Source organism: Mirounga angustirostris, unplaced genomic scaffold (genome assembly GCF_029215605.1).
Source record: "Mirounga angustirostris isolate CCGP_5_RB_7025 unplaced genomic scaffold, mMirAng1.0.hap1 SCAF_3, whole genome shotgun sequence".
NCBI lineage: Eukaryota > Metazoa > Chordata > Mammalia > Carnivora > Phocidae > Mirounga > Mirounga angustirostris.
The window spans coordinates 109,223,254-109,248,450 of NW_026991711.1; positions in this window are offsets into that span (position 1 = coordinate 109,223,254).

The following is a 25,197-nucleotide window of genomic DNA, read 5'->3' on the forward strand; positions in this document are numbered from 1 at the left end:
AACACATAAAGCTTTCTTAATAGAAGTAGTGCCCGTAGTGCACTTTTTTATTACTTGTCCTGTTTATGTGTTTACATTTACTTAGATACCTTTAGGGTTACCATAAACAGATATCTCACTGACAATTGCAGCCTTGAAATTCTGGGACATTTCCAGTAATTCATCTTGAAGAAGTATCTTGTTTTTGTTGAATAGCTTCATGTTATACTGTTAAATCCAGGAACTTCCTTATTTTTTTATTGCTTCAACTAGAGAAAAGATACAAGATATTTGGAAAAAGTTCTACGTGTACATTGCTAAATCATGGCAAGTATTACTGTTCACCCAAACAATGCAAATTACATTAACCTTAAACACTGATTATCAGTTTTGAAATTTTATAAATAGCTGACTTCCTTTTCACTTACTAATGAATGGTACCTACCCTCAGGGGCCTGAAAACAGTTAACATCTTTAAAAAGATGTTAGTATCGAACTCAGGAAATAATGAGCAAATGCTTGAGAGTTACATTTGTTAGAATTGGAGAAAGTGTATAACAATACAGTGGTTTAAAAAAAACCCAAAAAACTACCCCTGGCAGAACCATTCTTCCAGCACACCTTTGGAGAAAATAATACACAGATGGTCCCAGATTTACAATGGTTTGACTTACAATTTTTCTATTTTATGATGATGCAAAAGTGATATGCATTCAGTAGAAACCGTATTTCAGATTTCGAATTTTGATCTTTTCCTGCGATAGCAGTACGTGGTACAGTACTCTCTGGTGATGCTGGGCAGAAGCAGTGAGCCACAGCTCTCTAGCAGCCACATAATCAAAGAGGGTAAACAACTGATACACTTACAACCATTCTGTATCCCTATAGCCATTCTCTTTCAATTTCAGTACAGTAGTCAATAAATGAAATGCAATATTCAGGGCGCCTGGGTGGCTCAGTTGGTTAAGCGACTGCCTTTGGCTCAGGTCATGATCCTGGAGTCCTGGGATCGAGTCCCGCATCGGGCTCCCTGCTCGGCAGGGAGTCTGCTTTGCCCTCCGACCCTATCCCCTCTCATGTGTTCTCTCTCATTCTCTCTCTCTCAAATAAATAAATAAAATCTTTAAAAAAAAAAAGAAAGAAATGCAATATTCAATATTTTTTTGTAAAATAGGCTTTGTGTTAAGTGATTTTGCCCAACTGTAGACCAATGTAAGTGTTCTGAGCATGTCTAAAGTAGGCTAGGTTAGGTATATTAAATGCATTTTCCAGTTACAGTATTTTCAGCTTATGACGGGCTTATCAACTCATCATAATTCAAGGAGGAGCTATATAAGATTGTAAGAGATTTACAGTAATAAGTATATTCTTAAAACTAAAATAATACCAAATCGATTACTTTATGTTTTAATTAAAATTTCATTTTAATTTAGAATACCTTTCAGGTCAGGTCTTATTTATTGGTTACTAAAATATAAGTTCAGAAAATGTTAGTATTGTTAGGTATTTCAACAAGGGTTGCCATTAATATTTTATGAGAGTAATTTTTCCTTCAATGAAAAATTACTGCAAAAATGAAAAAAAAAAACTTCTCAGAGAAATTAAGATCAGTGGTTTTTAAAATATTTTTCTTGCATTCTGATATGTAACTCTAAAGCTGTCTTGAACATTTCAGTAGTAATTTTCTTCTAAAATAGTAGCATCAAGAAACTAAGATCTAATTCAAGGAACGAGACCGTTAATCAAAACCCAGAATAAGGTTGTTGTACTGACAAACTACAAAAAACATTGGAATCCAGTGTGTCCCAGTATAAACCACTATTCCCATTTTGTTTTTATATTGTTGGGCACACAAAAGGGAGATTGAATGAGTTGTGTATCATCTATGTAGTTCAATCAAAAAAGTTCTAAAAATATGAATTACCTTTTGCTCTGTCAATGTAATGAAAATTGTTTGGATTATGGTTGTTTATAGCTTGCTGTTTATATTGTTTATAACTATTTCATAAGCTAATATAATGATTAAATTATGACTATATTCCACTTATTTTGCAAGAATAATTTGCAACATTATTAGACTTTTTTCTTCCTCCTGTCTTCTAAACGTGTTGAGGTACTATTGGGCTATTATTATTTGCTAGACTGACATGAACACTTTTATATGAAATTTACTCTCCTCACACAATATTATGGAGGGATTATAATTGGATTTAAATACTGAATTTATGCGTAATTATAGGGACTGGTTTAATGTGATAGACTGTTCCATAGGGATTAACTTTGTATATTGGGATTCTTTTTTGGTCTCACTCTGTTTTGTGAATTGTGGGCACAGAAACATGTACAAATTGAAGGTAAAGATCAGTAGGGTATTTTAATGTGTCTGGACTGAGTATAATAAACTTAGGAAATGGGCATTTGAGCTAGGGTGTCATTATTTTACAGGATGTACTGGTAGATAACTTTGTTTTATTTAAGGACAATCTTAGGATACTATACTTGACATGTAGTAGTAAATAATATGTTTATTTATTGCTTTAATTCCTGATACCTCCTATTCTCTTTTCTTCCTTGTTATTACTAGTAGCACATATGATCATTTAGCACACTATTTTAATGTTTCCCATTTCATTTGGTTGATTGGTGGATTATTTTGTTGATTTTTTATTTTGATTATTGGTTGTTTATTATCTGGTTGATTACTTCTAGAATGTAAGCTCCATGAGGACTGGGAATTTTGTTTTGTTGATTGCTGTATTTCTAGCACCTAATAAAGAGATTGACTCATAGAAGGTGTTCAGTAAGTATTTGTCAAATTAACATTCTTAATATAAATAAATATAATGTGGGAAAGCACATATTTGAAATCTGTTTTAGAAATTAAGACATATTTACTATAAATATTAAACTTTGATATAGTGTTGGCAAACTTCTGTAAAGGATAATAAATATTTTAGATTTCTTTAAGGCAGACAGTCTCTGTCACAGCTAATTCAACTGTGTGTGTGGTTATAGTGCAAAAGCAGCTATGGATGTTATATACCTAAATCCCTGTGGTTGTGTTTTCATAAAACTTTATGTATAAAAAGAAGCAGCAGACCCAGTGTGGCTTACAGGCTATAGTTTGTTGGCCCCTGCTGTAATCGATCAGTTACCAAGCCAGTCAACATTTTATTTTTCTCTTAGACACCAAGAGGAGAAATGTGTATAATACTACAGCCTTCTTTGAATGGTTTGGAGCACAGGTTTGAAGCTTTTGACTTCTTTCTAGTGACATGGAAGCCACATTTTAATATGCACAGGAGGCAAAAGCAATCAAACCTAATCAAGCTATTGTGTAGCATACTTTGTGACAAAATTTTCCCTAAACAAAGTTCAAAGTCATTCAAAGAATGCAGTTATTTAGAAACAACTTACTAAAATGACAGTGTAAACTACTTTTATTTTTTGAGTATGGCATGAATAGAAGATTGCATATGATAAGCATTGCATAGAAAATCATATTTGTGCCACTTTGAAATTTAGGACAAGCAAAATAAGGATGTCAGCATGACTCTTTTAAAATATTTTAGGTTTTTGTGAGATTATATTATCTGTTCTCTCCAAAATAATCCTTCCTCCAAAAACCAAGAGCAAAGCAAAACCTTGATTAAAAATGCCGTTAAACCTTCACATTTAAACTTTTCCCCCCACGTTTTTATTTAAATTCCAGTTAGTTAACATACAGTGTAATGTTAGTTTCAGATGTAGAGTTTAGTGATTCAGCACTTCCCTACAACACCCAGTGTTCATCACGAGTGCCCTCATTAATCCCTATCACCTATTTAACCCATCCCCCTGTCCACCTCCCGGCTGGTAACCATCAGTTTGTTCTCTATAGTTAAGAGTCTGTTTCTTGGTTTCCCTCTCTTCCCCCCCACACCACCCATGTTCATTTCTTTTGTTTATTAAATTCTACATATGAGTGGAATTTAAGGGAGATCATATCATATGGTATTTGTCTTTCTCTGACTTACTTTGCTTAGCATAATACTCTCTAACTCTATCCATGTTATTAAAAATGACAAGGTTTCATTTTTTATGGCTAATACTGTCTATATATACCACCTCATTCTTTATCCATTCGTCAGGTGATGGACATTTGGGATCCTTCCATAATTTGGCTATTGTTGATAATGCTGCTATAAACTTCAGGGTGCGTGTATCCCTCCGATTCAGTATTTTTGTATTTTGGGGGGGTAAATACCTAGTAGTGTAATTGCTGGATTGTAGGGTAGTTCTATTTCTAACTTTCTGAGGAACCTCCATACTGTTTTGCAGAGTGGCTGCACCAGTTTGCATTCCCACCAACAGTGTAAGAGGGTTCCCCTTTCTCCACATCCTCGCCAACACCTGTTATTTCCTGTGTTGTTAATTTTAGCCATTCTGACTGGTGTGAGGTGATACCTCATTATAGTTTTGATTTGTAGTTACCTGCTGAGTGATGTTAAGCATCTTTTCATGTGTCTGTTAGCCATCTGTTTGTCTTCTGTCCACTTTTTAAACTGGATTATTTGTTTTTTGGGTGTTGAGTTTGATAAATTCTTTATAGATTTTGGATACTAACCCTTTATCAAATACGTCATTTGCAAATATCTTTTCCCATTCTGTAGGTTCCTTTTAGTTTTGTTGATTGTTTCTTCACTGTGCAAACGCTTTCAATTTTGATGAAATGACAATAGTTTATTTTTGCTTTTGTTTCCCTTGCCTCAGGAGACATAACTAGTAAGAAGTTGCTACAGCTGATATTAAAGAGGTTACTGCTTGTGTTCTCCTCTAGGATTTGAATGGTTTCCTGTCTCACATTTAGGTCTTTAATCCATTTTGAATTTATTTTTGTGTGTGCTGTAAGAAAGTGGTCCAGTTGCATTCTTTTGCATGTAGCTGTCCAGTTTTCCCAGCACCATTTGTTGAAGAGACTTTTTTCCACCGGATATTCTTTCCTGCTTTGTTGAAGATAAACCTTTTACATTGAAACTCAGTCTGGGGCGCCTGGGTGGCTCAGTTGTTAAGCGTCTGCCTTCGGCTCAGATCATGATCCCAGGGTCCTGGGATTGAGCCCCACATGGGGCTCCCTGCTCAGCGGGAAGCCTGCTTCTCCCTCTCCCGCTCCCCCCTGCTTGTGTTCCCTCTCTCGCTGTGCTCTCTGTCAAATAAATAAGTAAAATCTTTAAAAAAAGAAAAGAAAACTCTTAGTCTTTTTCTGTGTCCATATCTCTAACTTTCTTAAAAGCATAAACTACATTCAGAGTCTCTTTTTCTTTAACTTTCAATCACCCTTAAACAGATTATAATCTGAGCCATGGAAATCACTCATTCTAGTCACAATATCCGCCTAAAAGCCAAATCCAACAATTTCTATCTTCCTTTGCCTTGCTGACCACCTTGCAACTTCTTCTCACAACTCATTCTTTTGATGTCATTTCCTTTGTTTTACAGTAATACAAAACATTTTTAGGCCTTGTTATTTTTCATTACCCAACGTGCATTGTATTAAAATTACTTATCTATTAAGTAGAATCACTTGAGAGCAAAGTAAACTCCATCATTTCCCTCAGATTGCTACTCATTATCAATTCTTGTCTCTGTGCTTTCAGATAATGGCTTACTCAAGATTGCAGCTTCTCAATGATAAGGATCACATCTAAAACTTCAAATTCTGACTCCAGTCTTCCACTATGCCAAGCTTCCTCTACATGGAAGCAACAGTTGTCCTCCACTCAGCTATTTTGTGATCCAACAAGCATTTTTTTTAAGATTTATTTATTTACTTTAGAGAGAGAGGAAGAGAGAGAGTGTATATGTGTGTGCGTGTTGCACGTATGCGGGGAGGAGGGGCAGAGGGAAAGAATCACAGGCAGATTCCCCGCTGAGCATGGAGCCCCATGTGGGGCTTGCTGTCATGACCCTGAGATCATGACCTGAACTAAAACCAAGAGTCAGCCACTCAACCAACTGAGCCACCCAGGTGGATTCCAGCAAGCATTTTGAAGACTTCTTATATATTAGATACTAAATGAATACTAAACCCCATACAGTGCCCTTTTTTTGTGGCACTTTCTTGTAGTAGAAAGCAATCTGAAAACGATCACAGTGATGTAATATGAGATTTATACCTAAACATTGAGGAAATGTTGAGGCTAAAAGAATATATACCTGTGGTGCACACAATTAGGGAAGTTGGAGAAGATAACTTTAGAGCTCTATCTTCAAGCAATTATGAAACAGAAGAACAAATGCTGTCTAAGGAGCAAAACACCATTCTGGGTAAAGCCTGGAGTACATAGGACAGTCAAAGAGGAGATGAGTCTTGTTGGATAGTAATGACAAATATATTAAAATTGTTTTGATATTAGGAATGGTGGAGGGGGTGCTACTAACGGTTACAATAAAAGTTCATGAGAATTCTAAAATGAGGCTATTTTTGTGCTACCAGGACATTCTTTGCTATTTCGATCTACTTTCAAGTTTTTGATAAACAGTGATTTTAACATCTGTCCTTTGTGTATGGTAAAACTTCTTTGTTCATGGTTATTTGTCCTCCCTTCTCTGCTCTACTAAGTAATTATTGAGGCAGGAATTCTCATTTTCTTTGTTTCCTTTAGAGAATATATATAGCACAGTCCCTCATAGTAGGAGTTATACAAATGTTTCCTGAGTGAAGGAATCTCCCATTTAATTCCACCAGTACAGACATCTTAACCCCTTGCCCACTATTTATGTATAATTTGGTAATATCCCTCAAGAAAGTTCATTTTACTTCTGTCTCTTGGAACTTCCCCAATCTAGAAGTAGATACCACGGAAAACTTACCATTTACCATTAAGAATATCAGGAGCTGCATCCTTTACGTACAAAGCACCATGGATGAGCATACTCCATAAGGATGTGATACTCTATCACACAGTACACACAAAGCCTTCATTTTCTGGTTTAAAGAAGTCTGGAAAATATGATGAGCTACACTAGAATGAAGTGAATGGCATTGCTATTTTGCACCACTGATTGAAAGCCATTATTCATCAATTTTGTTCAATCTGCCAAACTTCTGTGAAACTCTTTAACAGAAGCATCACTGTTATATGAGAAGAGTAAGGCTATTATCTTAACAAAGCTTTTGTAGTTGCCATCAATGTACAAACCTTGAATTTTTATCTTCATTAACTTAGGGGCATGCAATGTAGGCTTTCTGTGCCTTCGAAGAGTCTGACTTTTCTTGTGAATGAGTACCCATGCCATAATAATTAGAACAAGATCATGACTCTTGAGTAGTGCTTTTGAAGGGTTGCCATTAAATGAGCTTTTTATTTCTGGTCCACACAGCACAACACAAAATGAGCTTGATGCTGGTGGTAATTATCTAGTGAACTTAGTCATTGTAGAAAGTTGGGCTCGAAATTTATATTGAAATAACCCCTGTTATCTTTGTGACCGGTTACCTAAGAATATAAATGCTTATTTTCACCAAATTAATTATAAACAAAATACTTTTTATCAAAGTGAACTTTAAAGGCGTTATGATAGAGATCAAAATAGTGCTTCCTTTTGGGAGGGACATTGACAAGGGGCATGAGAGAACCTTCTGCAGTGATAGTGGTAAGTAGTATTCTGTAATTAGATGTGGGTTGTGGTTATACAACTAGGTGTTGTGTTGGGCACTTAAAATTAGAGCCCTTTATACATCCCATTCTATGTATTTTCTTCTACAATTAAAAAAACGAAAAATTAGAATTAGAAAAAAGCATCACGAAATCAACTATTTTAAACTCTACTACCTAAGGTAATATTTGGTGTTATAAAGATGTAAAAGAGTCACTGATATTTAAGAGTTTATAATCTAGAATATAAGTTAAAAGATGTGGATGCCCACTAAGATTTTTAAGTATATCAGAAATATATTATGGCATACATTTGTAATATTTGAAAGGTTAAAGTTTTATGTAAAAGTCTCATGTTGATTAGATATGGATTTGTCATTACGTTCTTGATTAGATTCATATGTGAGATTATAACTTCTACTTGCATGTACAAAAATTAAGGTCATTTGTGGGGCATAGGTAAATGCGTTAGCCATGTAGTGTTTATGCTTTTAGTGATACCCTTGTTAGAATCATTAACAGCAAACTTTTACTTAGACCTCAAGAGAGATGATAATTTAGCACAGGTTCTATTTTCCTATCTTTAGGATAGGATCATATACCTTCTACACATGGTTGTTTTCCATTGGGTGCAACATGTGTAGTTAAAAAACAAAAACAAAACAAAAAACTTTATCAAAGGCCACACCAAAGTTACTTCACATTATTCAGGTACAAACATTCCTGTTTTCTTAGTTGAAGTTTTCCTCCAACAGTGTGAAGAATTATGTATTTTTTCTGTCTTGTTTTGTTTTTTTTTCCCCCTAAAGATTTTGTTTAACCTTGACTGTGTAACACTTCTCAGGTTTTTCTGACCTTCCTTACTCATGCATATATATTGCTCTTACCTATCAATTGTGAGCTTTGTGAAAGACATAATCACATCTTTATATTCTCAAAAGGATGTAGTACGATGCCTTAAATTTAATAACCAGTTGAAAACTATTTGTCTCAAAGTCAGGTGCTTTGAGTTAATACTTACTTTAACACTTTTAAAGTAGGATTTTCTTAATAATTCTTCCAGGTATATGGAAAGAGAAATAATAGCTGTCACATAACTGAGCTGGTACTTGCCACTAGTAACCCTTAGTTTACAGTCCTTTGATCCCAGGGACAGACAAGAAAGGTGAGATTATTTGCCTACTTTTTCCTTTCTGCCAAACCCTCGAAGTGGTTTTTCACAGACTGCCTTTCCCCAACAACTGCCTTCTTCCCCACCCCCACTTTAGTCTTAGCAAATGTCTTTGCTTCCTACCTCAGAGAATTGGGAAAAAAAACAAAACAAAAACAAAAGTCACTAGACCTGAATGCTTTAATCTTTACTCTTCTATGATAAATGTATTTCCATCCAAATCCAGACTTAGTATTTCCCACCCCTATCTATGGAAAAAAATCCCTCCTTTGATTAAAACTATTCCTTCCACCCCTGTCTTCTCTGAGACTTTCTTCCCATAGTTACCTATTCTTTCCAGTATCTTCAATACCCCTTTTCCTCCTTGCATAAATGTGGTCATGCTCTGTCCTCAAACATAAAATTGCTCCCAAGTTAGGCTTCTCTCTGTAATTTATCACCCATGCTTCTACAACAAATAGTCTTAAACCAGGGATGGACAAACTTTCTCTTAAAGTGTAGACAGTGAATATTTTAAAGGCCTTTGCAGGGCAGAGTTGCTGCACCTACTCAACTCAGTAGTTGCGGCATGGTTATTTTTCCTCCTCTCTTATTCTACGCTGCCACCCAGTTCCAACTATTTTCTCTACCTGATTATTATAGTATTCTCCCTGAATCCTTTATCTCTTTGAATAGATTTTTCATTGTCCAATATCTTCCTCTTCAGTTTTTACTTCTTAACATTACCAGTGATATTTTTGCAAATTATTAACATTATGTAAATCCATGCTTAGAATTAGTTAATGGATTGTCCTTGAGAATGAAATACTAACTCAGTCCTCAATCCAATTTGGGGGGGCGGGGGGAGGTGTGGAGAAAGGTTGACACTTTCTGATCTTATCCCTTTTACCTCTTTAATCTGTTCTCCAAACTGTAGACAGAATAACCTTTCTAAAAAGTACTTCAGCCTATGCCAGTCTCCAATATCTACCTATGTCTTATTGGGACCATTCTAATTTGGCCCTGCTTCTCTCTCAAGCTCATTCCTTTATCTTTATAGCACTTTCTGCTGCTATATTTGCATTTCCTCAGAACCAGGGTTTTACCACCACTCATAGATTTCTAGGTTCCATTTCCCTGACTGCCTTATCTCAGGGTCTTTGCATAAACCCCTTACTCTGCTTGGATTATTCCTTCTTCCTTTTCTCTAACCTACCTCTTCTCCCTCACTGACCACATCCTACTCTTTCTTCTCAGAAGCTTTCCCTGAACTATCAAAACTATTATGTATACCTCTTACATATTCTTATATCACCCTTCAGTTTCCTTTGTCATCTATATTGTAAGCATCAGCTTATTTGTCTACATACGTCTCTGGACATTAAGTTCCATGAGGACAAAAGCTATGACTTACCTTAATTACATAGCCAGGGCCTATTACATAGTAACTAATTAACATATGTATAAAATAAATGAATAAATGAATGAATAATTACAGTGTTGATGATGAGAAATAATTGCAGTGTTGATGAGAGATAATAAAACACCATAAATATTTCAGGAAGAAGCTGTCTTCAAACTGCCTTTTCTCTTGATAGAATAAAAGATTATCTAGATTGAGTTAACAAACATGAACTATTTAATGACTATTGAACTCTGTATAGAATTTATAAATATATTTCAAGCACTTTGTAGCTCAAAATGTATTTTACAGTGTAGCTTTTTTTTCGTGTAATTTTATATTGTTTTTAGAATCATCTTCACTATCTTCCCAATTTTCCTTATGGATTTGTCAATAGTTGTTTGAATTTTTCTATGTAGAGGCATCTGGACAGTTTAAAAATACAGAAGAATCTTCCTAGAATGGAAAAAAGATATGAAAAGGAAATGGAAAAGATTCACAAAGAAATAGAGAATTCAGAATTCATGTAGTGTCATGACTCAGTTGAAAGATTTAACATCAAAACCAAAAAACTGGGGTTGATACAGTTTTTTATTTTTTGTACAATTATTTGAATGTCATCAGAGTATATTAAAGAAAATTAGAAAATACAGCAGTGCAGACTCTATTTATTGGATACTTTTAAGGTGAGAACAACAAAGCAGACATGTGTATTGCTATAAACTTATTTCAATACCAGGGAAGTCAGTTAAATGTTACTTAATTTTTATAAGTCTTTTAATGAAGTTAATTCTAAAAGCCACCATGTCTGTGTCTCTGAAATTTCTTTTGGCCAACAAATGTGCAAAGATAAAAAGAAGGCATAGATTCCCTCTGCTACACATCAAGTATGAAGTTAAATACATATACACAGGCACATAAGCACTCCTGTAAAGAGCTTTTACTGTTTAGTTTCAAGGAACATGCTGCTCACTTTTTTCTACTTGGGAAATAGTTACAATATATCTTCCTTGCTTTTTATAGACTTGACGTATTTGAAAATAAGCATTCTGCTTTGCTTTTCTACCCTGGTCTTCTTTTTAGTTTTCAATTCATTTTCTCCTCATTTCTGAGAGCAACAGTGCTAAATGAGAGTAGATTATAAGTACGTCAGTAAAACATGCACACACAGATTGAAAAGGTTCGTCATCTATATGCATGATTAGCTGACTAAAAAAGTTACCAGTCACCGGTTAAGGCTCTAAAATAAAAGGGAACAATTCACTGATCTAGAAAGGCATTTAGGTGATCCGTATTTTCTCTACTGTCTCATTTAATGTTTTAGGATGAGATGGCAATGAGAATAGTAGAAGGGGAAAAAATGTAGTCTAGGGTGACAGGATAATCAGTGTGCTGTGTGTCAGGAAGTCTGCTTCAGAGACTGGCTTTCATAATGTTGAGGAAGGAATATATAATTATAGTCATCTGAGTATCCAAAAATACCAAACCCATGACAACAAGCACATATTATGTCTAACCAGGTATCCTATGAATTAGTAGACGACAATAGTGTTGATTTACCAAGCTGAATCCTGTATTAACTATCTGTTAGAGAATATTTTATTTATTAGAATGGTAACATGCAGATTTAGATTGTTCCTTTCTGGAGTCTTAGATAAGTTCTAATGTTTCCTGCATGTGTAATATAGGAACATTCCATAGCATGAAAAGATAAGAAGGAATGACTGCTTAGGGAGGCTTCAACTGAAGCGAAAAATGGCGCTCTGGCAAGCAAAGAGAAAAACATTTAAATAGATGGTAAAGATAAAAATAGGGAAATGAAAAAACTAACACAAGCAATGAATTCATGTAAGAGAAAAAGTCTTGGCCTGAGGTTAGAGGATAGTGGTATTTTATAGTAAAGTAACTGAAGTTTCAGAATAACCTAAGGAACCAAACACATGGCTGAGGATGTGATGTAAGTGATCGTCCATGCACACAACCAAATCCTAGAAGGGTAATCCAGATGGCCAAAATCTTTTATTATCCAATGGAAATAAATGAATACTATATATCTGGATGCGGATGGCAATTTAAGCACAGAGTTCCTGTTAATTAACTTTATATTTAGATTTTGTTTTGGTCAGAGGAGGGTTTGTCCATATTTATTTACTTGTTTCTTTACTTATTTTAGGGAAGCTCTATGCCCAACATGGGGCTTGAACTCGTGACCCTGAGATCAAAAGTAGCATGCTCTACCGACTGACTGAGCCAGCCAGGTGCCCCAGGTTTGTCCATATTTTAGAAAGTCTCAAGTATACTGGGAGAAAGAGAATATCATAGGAAACTTCTTCTCCGGGGGATGTCTATAACCACCTCTGTTGATTATAGAAGATACTTTATTTCTCAAAACAGCATGATCTGTGAGAAGCACCTACAAGAAGATTCCAACAATTTCTAGTTTGCTTTAGAACATCTGTCATGACTTTGGGTGAAACTTCACATATATTCTCTGCCTACATTTTACTTCTGGGCAGGAGCCAGACTCTCTGCTATGATGCCTTTAACCTACATTGGACATATATTAATGTCTGCAGTCATTAATTGAATTCCTCACTTACTAGATGTGAGTTGAAGCAGGTATAGCACATTCGTCTCTCTGAGTAGAGGAGTTGATGGGGATTATAACAGAGATTTCTCCAAAAATAATCTCACAGCATCTCCTCTTTCACCTTACACTTGAACTGGCTGAGAGGTATGTCAACTATGGACTGGTTTTTGCCATTTCTTTGGTAAATTCTGTAGTTGGGTCGAATATCTTTGATAAGAGCATCTTCCTCATATTGGATGAAATTACAATAATAATTATAAAGCAGTTCGGCTGGGTATAGAATTACTAGATGAAAATAATAATCCTTGAGAATTATTATCTTTTAACATATGCTTGAAAATTAATAATTCTTGAGAAATTTGAATCAGTTGCTTTTATTCATTTTTATCTAACTTCCAATCTTGTCATTAGGCCCTTGCCACATTACAGAGCCAGTATGATTATTATTTTGTATTTATCTTTCCTTATATTTCTTATTTTATAAGCTTTTAAACTTATTTCCTTTGTAGTTCCTTAAGCTAAATATTATGTTCCTTAGTAGGGGTAATGTTTTCCTTTTTTACTTTCAGCTTGAAATTTAATTATGGAATTTTATTTATCATTTATCATTCTCTCCCTTGTATTTACTTTTCTTTTCAGAAAGACTATTAATTGAATGTAAAGACTTAAAGATCAAATGCTATAATTTTCTTTTCTCTATCTCCTTGTCTTTTTGTTCTAATTTTTAGGTTCTTTCTTCCTTTTTCTTTTTAAGATTTATTTATTTATTTTTGATGGGGAGGGGAGAAGGGGCAAAAGGAGGGAGAGAGAAGGGAGTAGACTCTCTGCTGAGTAAGGAGCCGGACACAGGGCTCGATGGGGTTCAACACCAGGCTTTGATCTCACGAACCTAAGATCATGACTCTGAGATCATGACCTGAGCTGAAATCAAGTCAGTCACTTAACTGAGCCACACAGGTGGCCTTCTAGATGATTTCTTCCAACTTATCTTCCCATCTTCTAAGCTTTAAAAGTTTGCTCCCATGTTCTTTTTATTTATTTTTTAATTTCAGAATACTTTCTCAGTCTCTGAATATTTTTTTTCTTCTTTTTTTTAATGGATTCACATTGGTTTTTTTTCTATGGGAATTGTTTTTTTGACTTTGTTCTCTACATTTTTCTCTGTCTCCTAAATTTTTATTTTTAAATTTTTGTTTATTCTATGTATTGTTCTTCACATTAAAGGCTTTTCTCAATTGTCTGATCGCTGTTGACTATTACCATTCATTTGGCAGTAAGACACTTCAAAATTTGTTTGGAAATCCCATCTATGGGTGGAGTTTACACATTGGTTTTCTTCCCTGTAGGATAACTGGGCATCAGAGGGTCAGAATAGAATATTCTGGACTTTAATTATTATTTGATAGCCAAAATGAAAAATGGTGTTGAGAATCTTACTCAAGAATATAGATTTTTCACTTACTATCTCTCTTTTAGGCCTCATTCCTAACTTTTATTTATACCTCATTCTTGGACATCTTCTGGTTACTTTCTTCATGGAGTAATCCTCTCATATAATCCCTTACTGTGATAGCGTGGAACAAAATTTTCAGCCAATCCTTTTTTTCATCCACATTCCATACACCTACTATGTTCTACACATAATTTTTGAATGTTTCTGGATTCTTCAGCCCCCCCCAAATTTCCTGATTCTCATTAACTTCTTTCTATGCAACAGAGACTATTTCAGCTTTCCATGTACTGCTAAATTAGTTCATTTTCTTTGGAACATTTGCCATTGCCTTTCATTAGCAGGTAGCTTTCCTATTTTTCTTGTCCTTGAATGTATATCATTTTCACCTCTAATATGTTTAGGAGGTAGTTTAGTGGAGGAGGGAGGAGGTAGAACAGAGATCAATGTGTGTTCTGAATCCATCATATATCTGGGCAAAACTCATCTGTATTAGTTTTCTAGGGCCGCCATAACAAAATATCAGACTGGGTGGCTCAAGCAACAGAAATTTATTTCCTCACTATTCTAGAGGCTAGAAGTCTGAGATAAAGGTGTCATCAGGGTTGGTTTCTTCTGAGATCTCTGTCCTTTGCTTGCAGATGGCCATCTTCTCCTTCCTGTCTTCACATGGTCTTTTCTCTCTGTGTGTCTGTGTCCTAATCTCCTTTTCTTATAACCACTTGTATTGGATTAGGGCCAACCCTAATGACTCCTTTTACTTTAATTACCTCGTTAAGAATCCTATCTTCAAATATAATCACATTCTGAGGGACAGTGGGCTAGCACTTTGATATATGAACTTTGGGAGACAAAATTCTGCTCTTAACACCATGTACGGTAGAATTAAGAATGATCAAAAAAAAGGGGGGGGGGGGCAAGAGAATGTTACCAGGATGTGTTAAGACTTTTGGCAACAGATACCAGTACCACAGAGAGGCAATCAGAAGGTCAAGACACACAGGTTGGACAGAGCCACAAAAGAATATGATCTTGGGGGATGGACTATATGTGAGTAATCTTATGCATGTATAAAGCACAGCACTAAAAGTTCTTGAAAAGGAAAAATTGGAGCCAGAGACATCTGAGTGCAAATAGTCAAGGTTAATCCCATAAGCAAAAATATAGCATTACAGTAGTAATACAGGTGAATAGAGAATGCCCCAAAGGACTCATTTATGGATTTATAGAACAGTAATCACTGGAGAATAAGAATAAGGTTAGAGCAGAAGGAAGACTGACTTGATTTTGTCATGGAGGATTTGTTTTATAGCTGCTTACATTTTCAACAACCAACAAAACTGAGTCTATAAGAAGATTTTTTAGTGACTCTAAAGTTAAGAAAGGCATGGAGGACTATTATATCAGTTACCCTAAGTAGTTGATATTATAAAACACTCTTTAATTGTATTAAGTTTGCAGTGGTGGCTCCCTAAATAGATTTAGGTTAAGGGGTAGCATATTGAATCTTCTTAAGTATAATATGCCACCACAGTCCTAACTTTTGTTAGAATATTTTTTTCTTTTTTGGCTTGTCTCCAATTGATGAATCATATCATTGTTTATTAGAGGAAAACAAATGTTCTATGTCTGTGGTAAGTCATAATCTATTTCTATAGCAGCACCAGCTGCATATGCCTTCCAGTCATTAAAATGATGCTTAGCCAATGCAGTATAAACTATAATTCCATTATTCTATTTCTCTAAAATAAGGACTAACAACACAGAATACACACCTTTTCTTTGCTACCACCTGCAATATCTTACTTCATGTTAAGAAAAAAAAGGAAGGAAGGAAGGAAGGAAGGAAGGAAGGAAGGAAGGAAGGAAGGAAGGAAGGAAGGAAGGAATGCTTATTAAAATGTACTAAAGAACCTAATGGGCAGTGAGATGCTTATGTGAGTATCAGAGTTGACAAGTAAATGTAGTGAAGGCTGCCAGAAATCAGTTACAATTACTTAATGAAGATTTTGATTGTCTGCTATGGATAAACCTGTAAAATTGCACAAGGTGCCTTAGGAGACCAAATGCTGGCCCTTTCATTAATCAGAAGAATGCCCAAGTCTAAATATTGACTGGTGATTTGCTTTCCTCTCTTGGAGGGTCTCAGGAGAATGGCTCTATAAAGAAAGAAAGCCAAATTCACAAAATCTGGGGCTTGGAGTAAACATGAAATTAGAATGCAGTCCTTTCTGAGTATAAAAAATCAATCCTTGTGCTAAAAATGAATTATCTGTCTGCTGTAAAAGTAAAATGTCAAGACTTAGACTTAGCTTTTTTATACATTTGCCATTAATTACACTTTTATGATATATTTGCTCTGACCTCCTAGTCATTCAGTTAAAATTTGGAAAGTAATACTTACCAAGGTTAAATCAATTCTGGTTATATTTTTTCATGTATATGTCATGCATATTTCATAATTTTAAGCTATACAAATATTTGTATTATGCATCCTCAAATAGCATTCCAAATGAATATATATTTGAAGTGTTGAAGCTATTTTGCCTGCATGAAAATACATGTAAATATTCAATAAATTATAAGCACTTCCTCAAATTTATATTAAATGGAAAGTCATGATACAATGAGTTAAAGATTTCAGTAGCTGAATATATTTTTCATTCAGAACTTAAGATGATAGTGACATCGTGTTTTTTAAACTTTTTAAATACATTTTTTGGGACGCCTGGGTGGCTCAGTCGGTTAAGTATCTGCCTTTCGGTCAGGTCATGATCCCAGAGTCCTGGGATCGAGTCCCACATGGGGCTCCTTGCTCAGCGGGGAACCTGCTTCTCCCTCTGCCTGCCACTCCCCCTGCTTGTGCTCGCTCTCTCTCTCTCCTTCTCTCTCTGACAAATAAATAAATAAAATCTTTAAAAAAATACATTTTTTGTCAAGGACAGGACAGTTTTCCTTGCTTATTGAATATTCATTGACATTTGTGGAATTGGAAGTAGAACTTACCATTCACTGTCAATCAAAATTTGTTTGTTGTATATTATTGTTATAAAACTTCTATTGATGTTGAACAAATTACTACATGTAGATACTCTTATAAAAAGTAAATAAAAGCAAGACGTTTAAAATGAAACTTTGAATTCAAAATTGTTTCAGGCTACTAGAATATAAGATAGCCTGAGAAATTCACCTGAAAAGACTCTTAGAATAGAAGCAAAGATTCTACAGCTCAAAGGGCAGAAAGATACTTTACCTTGTGCATTCTCAGATTCAAAGCAAACTTATAAAATTTGTCTTCTGTAGTCTTTATACTATGACTCTTCTTTCATGACAATATTTTGGCAGTTACAAAACAATTATTCAAAAACTTTAGCAAGCAGACGGCTCACTAAAAATCTTGGTCTGGGTTCTACCCCAAACATATGTAATTGAAATCAATAACATGTTGGGAAGGAGGAGAAGGAAAGGCAGCAAGCTTTAATATATTTAACTAGATAGCTCTGAAACGTACTAGAGTTTGAGATTCATTGTTCAGACACTCTGATCTTTCTTCTTTTTCCTTTATCATACCTGATATCCAAGGATCACCCTAAGATCCCTGATAATTCATTGCCTTCCAGAATGCTGTTACTTTGCCTCCTATGTGATTGGTATTTACTCCTTGCACCTCATGCCTTAAATTCAACATCATGGTTTCCTCAAATCAACAGTTACCTAATCCTCTAAACTCATAACCTAGAGGACCCTTTCTCAGTTCTGACTCACTTCCAGTGTCTTAAAAGAATATTTTTCTGCCCATGGAATAATCCAATGTGGCAATTAATTGGTGGACAATTCGGACTGGAAGGAATAGGAAAGAAGTTTTATTTTAAGCCATCAGATAATACATTTTAGGTATCTTAGATAGTGTGGTTTATTTCAAATATTATAAGGTAATATTTATTCTGCCTATCTTAGCTCCATTTTATTTCAGACACCCTAGAATCTCTCTTTAGGTGTAAAGAAACATGTTCAAAGAAAAATAAGAATTCTACAGTAGAAATTTATAGATTTTATAAGACAAATGGGTTTATAAAATAATGGTAATTACCTACATCATGAAATTGGGTTTTTTTGTTTGTTTTTTTACTTCCTGGAGTCTCAGCACCTAGATAATGTCATGTTTTATGTATTAAACAGGTTCTTTACTGTGGAAATTCTCAAGAAAATTTTAATACCCTAATGTAGGGTATAGGGTATGCATCATTTTCTAAATATATCTGAGCAGACTGCAGAATTTGGACCACTTATTTGGAAAAATACATTCTAGAAAAGGCCTTATATAAATCTTCTATCACTGATAGGTATTACTTGCTCCGGATAGTCCAAAAAATATCACTCTGAAATGAAAACTGAGGTAATCAACCTAGGGTTAAGGAGAAACACAGTTTGCTTATGTCTCTTGTCTCTATTCCATTTATAATCAATAGGTTTCAAAACTTGACTGGTAAAATGTAATTTCGGAAATCAAATAGCATTTAAACAATGGAGATTTGGAGAATATAAATTTTGTTAATTGAAATTTTTATTTTCATTCCAGTCAATTAACATACAGTGTTATATTAATTTCATGTGTACAATATTGTAATTCAGCACTCCCATACATCACCCTGTACTTATCATGACAAGTTCAGTCCTTATTCCCATCACCTAATTAACCCCTTCCCCATCCCCTCTCCTCTGGTAACTGTCACCTTGTTTTCTATAATTAAGAGTCTGTTTCTTGCTTTATCTTCTCTCTCTCTTTATTTTTTTTTCTTTTTGCTTGTTTTGTTTCTTTAATTCCACATGTGTATGAAATCATATGGTATTTGTCTTTCTCTGACTGACTTATTTCACTTAGCATTATACTGTCTAGCTCCATCCAAGCCATTGCAAATGGCAAGATTTTGAGAATATGACTTTCAATATTTATTGATCACTGTGTTTCAGTGTTAAATCTTCACAAAAGGAAGAGAATCCTGTTGCCCTATCACTGCCTAATGAAAATCCCTGACGCTAGTTCAAATTATTTTGTGCTGATCCTCATTTAACAGTAATTTGGTAGCTTCCAATTTAATTTATCTGGAATGCTCTGTGGTGAATATTGGTCAATTTATCACATTTCTGTTACTCTTTTACAGGACACATAAGAGGAATGTATTTTTCTGCCTTCTTGAAGTAAGGCATAGTTATGTGATGTTTTGGCGAATGATATGTGAGACATTATGTGTCATTTCTGGACCAGAACTTCAAGAAATGATACATAGGTTGTCATATCCCTTCCTCCTGCCATAAACTAGCAACTTTCCAGATAATGCAGGTTCTGCAGGTCTGTTTCCCTAACATGAATAACAAATACACCTTTATTGGTTAAGTTACTGAAATTTTAAGCTTACTTTTAACCGCAGCATAACAGAACCTATCCTGACTAATACATTTTGATATTGCAAAAAGGTATTCCTAAAAGTTGCTGAAATCGGGGAGCCTGGGTGGCTCAGTCGTTAAGCGTCTGCCTTCAGCTCAGGTCATGATCCCAGGGTCCTGGGATCGAGCCCCGCATCAGGCTCTCTGCTCGGCCGGGAGCCTGCTTCTCCCTCTCCCACTCCCCCTGCTTGTGTTCCCTCTCTTGCTGTCTCTCTCTCTCTCTGTCAAATAAATAAAATAAAATCTTTAAAAAAAAAAAAGTTGCTGAAATTTATGTGGTCCTACCATTGCATTATTCATGCACCCATTAGGTGAAGTGATAAAATCAGCTTTCTGAACTTCCAACCTAAGTACTAGACTCCGAAATTAGTTAAAATTCTAGCAAATTACAGAAATCTGAACAGCCAAACATCAGGCTTTCCTAGTTAATTATTATCCTAGTTAGTTAAATGTTTTCCATACATACAGCCATTTTCAAATTACACAGCCATTCAACATACATTATGCATTTTGTACTAGTCTTTGTAATGGGAGGTTCCCTATAGTGCTGAATAATCTAGAGCAGTAATTTTCAAGCATTTTGTTCTTGACTCTACTTTTAAAAATTATTGAACACTCCGAAGAGCTTTATATGTGAGGTATTGCAGCAAATACATAATACATTCAAAATTAAAACTGAAAACACTAATTAATATTTTATTTTGAGATAACTATAGAATCACATGCAGTTTTAAGAAATAATATCAAAAGATCTATGTATCCTTCCCCCATTTTTCTCTGATGGTAGCAGATGGTTGCAAAACGATAGTACAATATCACACCCAGGATATGGACATTAATATAGTCAAGATATAGAGCACTTCCATCAGCACAAGGATCCCTCTTACGTCCTTTTATGGCCACATCCACTCTCCACCTACCCACCCCCTCCACTTCAATCCCTGAAAACCATTAACCTGTTCTCTATTTCTGTAATTTCGACTTTTTAAAAATGTTATATAAGTGGAATTATACAATATGCAAAATGGAGACTGGCTTTTTTCACTCAGCATAATTCTCTAAAGACTCATTCAGGTTGTCATATTATCAAGAATTCTCTTGTTATTTTTTATTTTGTTAAGCTATGTGATTGTGCCACAGTTTATTTAACCATTCACCTACTAACAGACATTTTTGTTTTTCTCAGTATTGGTCCATTGTGAATAAAGTTGCTATGAACATTCAGATACAGGTTTTCATGTGAACATAAGTTTTCATTTCTCTGGAGTAAATGTCCAGGAGTGGAAATTGCTGGATCATATGATAATTGCATGACTTTTTAAAAGTTTTTTTTTTTTTTTTTTTTTTTTTTTAAAGAAACTGCTACAGTGTTTTCCAGAGAGGCTAGATAATTTTATATTCCCACTAGCAATATGTAAGTGATCCAGTTTCTCTGCACCTTCTCATTATTTAGCCATTCTGGTAGGTATGTAGTGATATTGTGCTTTAAATTTTTATTTTTTCTAGTGACTGATGACATTGAATTTCTTTTTATGTGTTTATTTGCCACCTGAATTACCTCTTCAGTGAAATATTTCATCATGTGTTTTCCCCATTTTCTAATTGAATTATTTGGGTTTATTTTTACCATTGAGTTAGAGAGTTCTTCATATATTCTATATACAATTCTCTGTTATATATATAGTTTGAAATATTTTCTCCTAGTCTGTATCTTGCCTTACATTTCTGTTAACAAGGATTTTGCATAAAAAAGCTTTTAATTTTGATGAGGTTGAATTTATCATTTTTTCCTTCTATCAATTATGCTTTTTTTTTTTTTTACCCACCCCTCCCCAACCAGGGTTCTGAGATTTCTCTCCCAGGTGTTTTCTAAAAGTCTTGCTGTTTTGTTTTCCATTTAAATCTGAGACCCATTTGAGTTACTTTTTATATAAGAGGTCAATATTTATAGGCTGATGTCCATACTTTCAGTCTATAGATATCTGATTGCTCTAGGACTCTGTTGGAAAGGCTGTCTTTCCTCCATGGAATTGCTTTTGCAAATTTGTAAAAAATCAGTTGGATATGTCTGTGGGTCTCCTTCTGGGTCCCCTATTCTGTTCCATTGATTTATGTATCTGTCTTTCCACCAATGCTACATAGTCTTACAGCCCTCCACCAATGCCTCTCATTTTATTTTTTTTCAAAATTATTTTATCCATTTTAGTTCATTTGAATTTTCATACAAATTTTCAAATAATCTCATCTATATATACAAAAAAAAAAAAATCTTCCTGGGATTTCAAGTAGGAATTGTGTTAAGCTTGTATATCATCTTGAGTAGAATTGGTTACTGTGTTGTCTTCAGATCCATGGACACAGTAGGTCTCTCCCTGTATTTAGATTTGCTGTGATTCTTGCATTAGTATTTTATAATTTTCAGCATATAAATCCTATGCATGTTTTGTTATATATATCTGAGTATTTTGCTTTTTGAGTGATTATAATTGGTCTTACATATTTTTTAAGTGTTAGTAATGTTCATTATTAGGATATAAAAATACAACCAACTGGGGCACCTGGGTGGCTCAGTCAGTTAAGTGTCTTACTCTTGTTTTTGGCTCAGGTCATGATCTCATGGGTTCTGGGATCGAGCCCCACGTTGTTCTTCATGCTCAGTGAGGAGTCTGCTTGAAGATTCTCTCCCTCTGCCCCTCCCCCCACTTGTGCACTTTCTCTTTTCTCTCTCTCTCTCAAATAAATCTTTTAAGAAATTATTTGAAAAATTTTAAAAGAAATAACCAACCCTTATATGTCTATTGTATATCTTATGACCTTGATGAACTCATTTATTAATTGTTCTTCTTCTAGATTCTTTGGATTATTTTATATCAACAATTATGTGAAAGGATTGTTTGTTTCTTCATTTTTTACCTATACACATTTTCTCTTGCCTTATTGTACTAGCTTAGCCTTATAGTGTTATTTTGAGTAAGAGTGGACATCCTTGTGTTATTCCTGATTATAGAAGGAAAACATTCAGTCTTTCACCATTAAGAACAATATTAACTATACACTTCTTTTTGTAAATGCTCTTTTTTTGTTTATTATACTCTATGATTTCTGAGAGGGTTTTTTTTAATTATGAAGGAATACTGAATTTTCTCAAATGTTTTTTTCTTTGCCAATTTATAGGATATATATCATATTGATGTGATCTTTTTTCTTAATGTTTAACCTATTATATGGTGGGTTACATTGATTGATTTGCTAACATTGAACTATCCTTGCATCCTTGGCGTAAATTATTTTGGTTATGGTATATAATTATTTTTCAAATATTGCTGAATTATATTTGCAAGTATTTGGGTTAAGAATGTTTGTGTCCAAAAGCAAAAATAAAAATAGACTATGTTAAAATAAAAAGCTTCTGCACAGCAAAGGAAACAGCCAACAAAACTAAAAGACAACCCACTGAATGGGGGAAGATATTTGCAAATGGCATCTCTGATAAAGGGTTAGTATCCAAAATATATGAAGAACTTATACAACTCAACACCCAAAAATCAAATAATCCAATTAAAAATGAGAAGAAGACATACAGGTAGATGTCCAACAGACACATGAAAAGATGCTCAGCATCACTCATCATCAGGGAAATGCAAATCAAACCTACCATGAGATATCACCTTACAACTGTCAGAGTGGCTAAAATCAAAAACACAAGAAACAACAAATTTTGACAAGGATGTGGAGACAAAGGAACCCTTGTGTACTGTTGGTGGGAGTGCAAACTGGCAGCACCATTGTGGAAAATAGTCTCACCATTCCACAGAAAAGCTAAAAATAGAACTACTCTATGATCCAGTCATACTACTGGGTATTTACCCAAAAAATACAAAAACAGTAGTTCAGAGAGATATAGGCACCCCTGTATTTATGTAGCATTATTTATAATAGCCAAACTGGAAGTAACCCAAATGTCCATTGGTAGATAAATGGATAAAGAAGAAGTGATTTATATATACAGATATATATAAAGAGAGAGAGAGAGAGATGTGTGTATACATGTGTATCTATATGTATACACATACATACACACACAATGGAATATTATTCAGCCAAGAAAAAAGAATGAAATCTTGCCATTTGCAACAACATGGATAAATCTAGAGAATATAATGCTAAGCAAAATAAGTCAGAGAAAGACAAATACCATATGATTTTATTCTTATATGAAATTTAAGAAACAAAACAAAGGGAGAAAAAGAGAAAAATAAACTGAAAAACAGACTCTTAACTAGAGAGAACAGATGGTTACTACAGGGGAGGTGGATGGAGAGATGGGTGAAATAGGTGAAAGGGATTAAGTGTATAGTGATATAAATGAGCACCGAGTAATACAAGGAACCATTGAATAGGTATATTTTACCCCTGAAACTAATATAACACTGTATGTTAACTACATTGGAATTAAAATTTTAAAAAATAAATTTTTAAAAAAGAATTGTTATGTTCATATCTTCAAGTAATATTGATTAGTAGTTTTGCCTATTTATACTGATTTTGTCTGATTTTGGTATTAGGATAATAGTGGTTTCATAAAATAAATTTAGAAATGTTTCTTACTCTTCTATTTTTAGGAAGACATTGTGTAGAATACATGTTAATTCTTCTTTAAGTATTTTGTAGAATTCTCCAGGCAAACTATCTGAGCCTAAAAATTTGTGTTTGGGAGTTTTTCATTATTAACTCAATTTCCTTAATCATTAAAGGACTATTAAAATGATCTACTTTATATTGAGTGACTTTTGGTATTTTGTGGTTTTTGAGGTAATGGTCAATTCATCTTAATTGTCTAATTTATGGGTATAGAGTTTTTTGTTTTGGGTTTGTTTTTTTTTTTTTTGGTAATAATCTCTTTACGATGTCTGCAAGGTTTGTAGTTACACTCTTTGTTCTATTGTGACATTGTTAATTTGTGTCTTCTCTGCTTTTTTTCTTGTCAGGCTTGTAGAGGCTTATCAATTTTATGCAACTTTTTGAAGAACCAGTTATTCGTTTGTTGTTTTTTTTTAAGATTTTATTTACTTATTTGACAGAGAGAGACACATACACACAGCGAGAGAGGGAACACAAGCAGGGGGAGCGGGAGAGGGAGAAGCAGGCTTCCCGCGGAACAAGGAGCCTGATGCAGGGCTCGATCCCAGAACCCTGGGATCATGACCCGAGCCGAAGGCAGACGCTTAACGACTGAGCCACCCAAGCGCCCCCCAGTTATTCGTTTTATTGATTTTTATGTTGTCTATTTTCAATTTCACTGATTTCTGCTCTTATTATTCTTTCTATTTTCTATGGATTTATATTGTTATATTGTTCCTTTTTTTTTTTTTTTTGGTCTAGAATCTTGAAATAGGAAACTAGATTGCTGATTTGAGACTCTTCATCTTTTGTTACTTATATCAAGTTTCTCTCTCAGTACTGCTTAGCTATGATACTACTCCCAAACTTGACAACTAGTAGTTTTTTAATGGTAGTCACAATGTGGAATTTGATAGCATTTCA